At 44.1% G+C, this 5,000-nt stretch overlaps 1 pseudogene across 1 annotated transcript in view; it reads right to left on the reverse strand.

Annotated features, from left to right (window-relative positions):
* Positions 1-5,000, reverse strand: part of LOC308159676 (rho-associated protein kinase 2-like) — a 43,101-nt pseudogene that overhangs the window by 35,268 nt on the left and 2,833 nt on the right. Inside the window, exon 2 of the transcript XR_013938032.1 lies at positions 2,653-2,734. The product of XR_013938032.1 is annotated as a rho-associated protein kinase 2-like (transcript). The remainder of the gene's footprint in view (positions 1-2,652; positions 2,735-5,000) is intronic.

Genomic DNA, 5,000 nt, shown 5'->3' on the forward strand with positions numbered 1-5,000 from the left:
AGGAGCACCTAGGGATGCTGCTTGGTGCTCCCCGAGCTTGCGAGTCACGACCCGTCCCACAGGATGGATGAAAAAGGGATACATGGATAACTTATATTAGCAAAACGACATTTATTCATAAATAAAGATGAACGAACAAATTATTGTGTGCAAAACAAAAGAAACAAATGCAAAATCAAATGACTGCTCTTTAAGCATGAAAGTCTGTCAGACTCCTTTAAACACAATGAAATCAACTGACATCTCTTTAAGCACTGCTCTGTTCTGTTCTGTAAACACTGAAATCAACTTTTCAACAAAAAGTTACAGCCTAAGCATTTATTTATGCTACAAGCTTAATCATCATCATCACTGCTCTCTTGACTGCTGTAAGTTATCACTGTCCTCAATTTCAACCATGGTAGAGGATGTTGTAATGTAGGCCATCACTTTAAATAGCTCATTATTTTGATTGTGCAACGAAGTCTTTTTTTTTTCTTTTTCTAATAGAATTCCCAACCATATTCCCTGGGTCAGGGGTCGAGGTGCGATAATGAAGCTGTAAAACAAACGTCTGAACGTTTGAAAGCTTCAGAGAAAAGAAACGTGAAGTGCCTTGGTGTTGTTTTTCCTTTTAGCCACGAGTCGTTCGGGACTGAATGTTCACGTGTCGGCGTGATAACCGTGATAACCGTGCGATACGCGATACGCGGAATGAAAGTACGAGTTACGATACTTTCCGAATGTTTTCGTGAGGGGAAGCGCCGGCAAATAGTTACTTAGTGGGGCTTGCTTCTTTGACATTTTGACGGCTCGTCGGGTGCCTCAGTGATGCAGCAGTCAGCAGTCAGCAGTTGGATTTTGAGGAAGTAAATTCCTCTCCCAGCGCTCCCAGCTGTTGGTGCGCAAGAGCGCCTTCATGCAGCTGGTCTGCCGCGCAGCATGCATTTTGGCGACGCATGCGCACTGGCGCACCAGTTATGTGCACCCCTGGTTATACATACTTTATACATACATGATGATCCCCCTGTAGTATGACTGGTTCCGCTGTAGTACGACTACCATCATTTACATTTATTTTACATTTTTGGCATTTAGCAGACGCCTTATTCCCAAGCGACTTACAATCAATACATTTGACTAAGCAAGTGAATCATCAGTTCACCAGTCGTAGCAGGAAGAGTAATCTAGCTCAGGCCCGGGGCCATTGGCAGTCTCCGTGATAGAAGGGGGGAAAAAATGTGTTCAGTTGCATCACTTTATCACTTTATTACTGTATTATTACTTACTTTACTTAGTTTACTTTACTCTATTATTGTGATTTTGTATCTGGCTACGATGACACCAATGTTGAAGAACCTAAGTCAAAGATGTTTATTCCTGTGTGCTTGTACATTGGATGTAGAAAAATATATTCTGATTCTGTTGCAACTAAGACACCCTATGACAGACCTAGAACTGATGATGCAAAGGGGTCAGATACTTGTCACGTTCTAATGCTTTGGTCCGCATGTCGGGATCCGATGTAATGATCGGACTTTCCTTTCGAAAAATGTGAATACATTTCCGCGTTCACATCGCTAGTCAACTAACACAGCTTGTTTTGTGAGCCTGCTAACAATGTAAAGTAGTGTTCCAGTTAACTAGGTAGCAGTGGGGGGGATTACTCACCCAATCCATTGCGTTGTTGCAGTATTTTGGCTCGACAAAGTGAGTTTGTGTCGTGATTCTCAACAACATTGAGAACTAGTAGTTCCGTGTTTCAAAAGAAAAGTCTAAACATGTTGATTGGTTGCTGACATGCGGACCAAAACACTAGAGCAGGTCACATATTGAACATACAGTATAACTCAGAATGAAGTCTTCCAGTGTGAACCGGATGAGGATAGGCTATATCAGTGCAGCTCTCTCATCCTAATTTAGATGCAACCTCTTTATTTATCCAAAAAAGGGCATGTTTTCGCTCGGCGGAAAAAGTCCACAACAGTACGCTATGCTACGCTTATCAGGAGCTTACTGTAAGTACCTAAGGTATCTCTCTGCCTCAGATATGGAGATAGTTATGGCTAAAGGCACGGACATCTTATCAAGGTCTGCTTGACAACAATTCCCCCTGTAAGAAACCCACAGTAATTCCCCCTGACAAGAAACCACAGTACTTTTCTGACCAAGTAGTCGTGTATATCAGAAATGAACATACGGTAACTATCTGACCATGCAGGCCATTTCAGGATATCTCTTACCACCTAGACCTCGGACAAATCTACTCAAATCTACTGTAGTTTACAGAGCCATTACAGGATAGAACTCTTTACCCAAGCAATGTTAGCAAAACTAATTCTAGAGGCACTTCCCAGAAAACAATAAAAGAGCACTTAACACAATTAACTCTGAATGAACAGTAGATGATTTATCTTGTTTGCTGATCTGTTATTTCATTTATTATTATTATTATTATTATTATTATTTATTTATTTTTATATATATTTTATTCCTTTCTTTTGTTATTGGGATGTATGTATACAATGTTGACCATTTTCTGTATGTAGGCCTATATAATGTTGACAATTGTCCAAATAGGATTTTTGTGTCGGACCCCAGGAAGACTAGCTAATGTCCTGGCATTAGCTAATGGGGATCCTAATAAACAAACAGAAAAAGGAAATGGCTTACATCTGTTTAGAAAGGCATCTATGTTTTTGTTTTTCCGGAGTGCTGGGTAGTCCAGATCCAGGGCCAAGGCATTCATGGAATCCTAAAAAACAGAAGAAAAAAGAAGAAGGGAAATTCAACCAATGAGGTTATGTCAACACTGAATGGAATGCATTTAATGCCACTGTGTGTATACTGTTAGATCCAAATTGGGCCAAACTAACTTCACCTTCTACTAAAATGAATAAACATTATTGGAATCCCTGTAGACAAACAACGCTCTAATCTGCTAAACGATCTTCATCTAACAATCGATGACACATATTAGTATAACAGACGTTTCACCTACTAAATTGAATAAACATTATAGGAATCCCTGTAGACAAACAACGCTCTAATCTGCTAAACGATCTTCCTCTAACAATCGATGACACATATTACTATTAACGGACCTTTCCAGAAGGTCATGGCCTTAACTAAACGTCTGTCAATCGCACCCTCCTCTCGCCCGCCCTCCATCGCAGTGCTTTCCCAAATGCAACACGACCGGTATAGAAGATGAGTCTGCTGATAACGCAGCATAACAAGGAAATGACACACAGTCTGACTCTGGGGGAAAGATGGACGGCGGGCGGGGGACTCAAAACAAGTCACTATTGACGTAACGCAGACCTCTGTCCGAGCCCGGTTCACACCCAGCAGCCTAGGGGGAGGGCTATAAATATCCCTCGTATAGACGGACACGCACAGACACACACACACACACTTCCAACAGTGTCTGTGTGCGGTCTATGGGGGCGGGGGTGAGGGGGGGTTGGCACATTAAACTAATAGACCTAGGCCTCAGGGCCCAGTTGTTAAAAACGTTTAAATCTGGATCTGAAAACGATCCATTTACATTTTACATGTTTGGCATTTAGCAGACGGCCTTATTCCAAAGCGACTTACAATCAATCGATACATTTGGCTAAGCAAGACAGTGAATCATCGATTCACAGATCCTGATTCTTCTTTTGCTATCCAGGATCAGGTCGAGCTAGCTGATCCAGATTAATTGTTTGTGAACAACTAGGGGGCCAGTTGTAGCCCATTTCATCAAGGCTGAGAGGCGGTTTCACAATCGAAATCAGGGAGAACCAACCCGACACAGAACTCTGGGATCCAACTTCTTGAAAGGGGAGGAAGCACTGTTTGTGCCCGATTCTCGGTCCTCCAGAACGGAGGTCAAGTGGAGTCAAACTAAGGGCGCGGGTGTTCGGTCGCTGCCGTGGCTGGCCCCAGAGCTGCCTGGCCTGGCCATGTGAGCAGGCTGGCCCTCCCTGACAAGTGGGAGTGTGGAACTCCTCCAGACCTTTAAATAGAGAGTGGAGAGGTCCCTCGGTGCAGTCGAGTGGAAATAGACCTGGGGCTCACGAGCTATAATGGGACAAATGGATTATCTGACAAGGGTACAGACTTTACTGAGCATTCGAGGAGCTGAGGGGTTTGGGGGGGGGGGGGCGGTGTGTGTGTGCGTGTGTGTGTGTGTGCATTTAGGTCAGAATCCCAACACAAAAATCTCCCATCGGCCTCAATGAATGAATGGAGCAAAACCGTCGTTCACGTTTCCCCTCCATATCGGCCTTTTCCTGTCCATCTCACACGTTATAACTAACTCAGACAGGCAGGCAGGCAGAACCTGTGGTAAACTGTGGACCCACACACACACACGTCTCATAAAAACATGATTTCTTAGTTCTCCTGCGAAACGGTGTCGGCGAGTACACAAGCGACAACAAGGGTAAACAAACAGGAAATAGTACTGTGAGGTCATCGCGGGTTATCTCCTACCCTCAATTCCTGGATGTGATTTCAGCTTCCTGTCCGGGTGGTTCCCTGCGCGGGGGGGGGAACCAGTGGTGAAGCAGCGTGGTTCATTGTTCAGCCCCTCTACAAAGCTGTTTGGCTACAAACCAGCTCTTTCATTGCACAGAGTTCACCTGACTGGCTGACACTACACTGCAGCTCTGGAGAATGAAGTCTGACTGTCTGAGACGGACTGATATTGATAGATTGATCCGGGTAGGAACTAGGCCTACTTCGATCTACTAACACAGATCGTCATATGGATATATAACGAGCATCTATTCATATCGCTGCGCGCTATTGTATAAGTAAGAGTGGATTAGCACGGCAGGGATAGCAGTCCTACTGTTAAGTGCATTGCGCCCATAGCAGAACGGTGACACTAGAGCTCTCTGCTGCGTTCAGACTCTGATCTACGGTACTCGGAGAATGTTTCTACAGGGCCTTCCTCGCCCACTGACTCACGACAAACCAAAATAAACCCTGGGAGGTATTTTTGGAGGAAGAAGAGTCGTTTTCACGAA

The sequence above is a fragment of the Nansenia antarctica genome (genome assembly GCF_963989245.1).
Source record: "Nansenia antarctica genome assembly, chromosome: 6".
NCBI lineage: Eukaryota > Metazoa > Chordata > Actinopteri > Argentiniformes > Microstomatidae > Nansenia > Nansenia antarctica.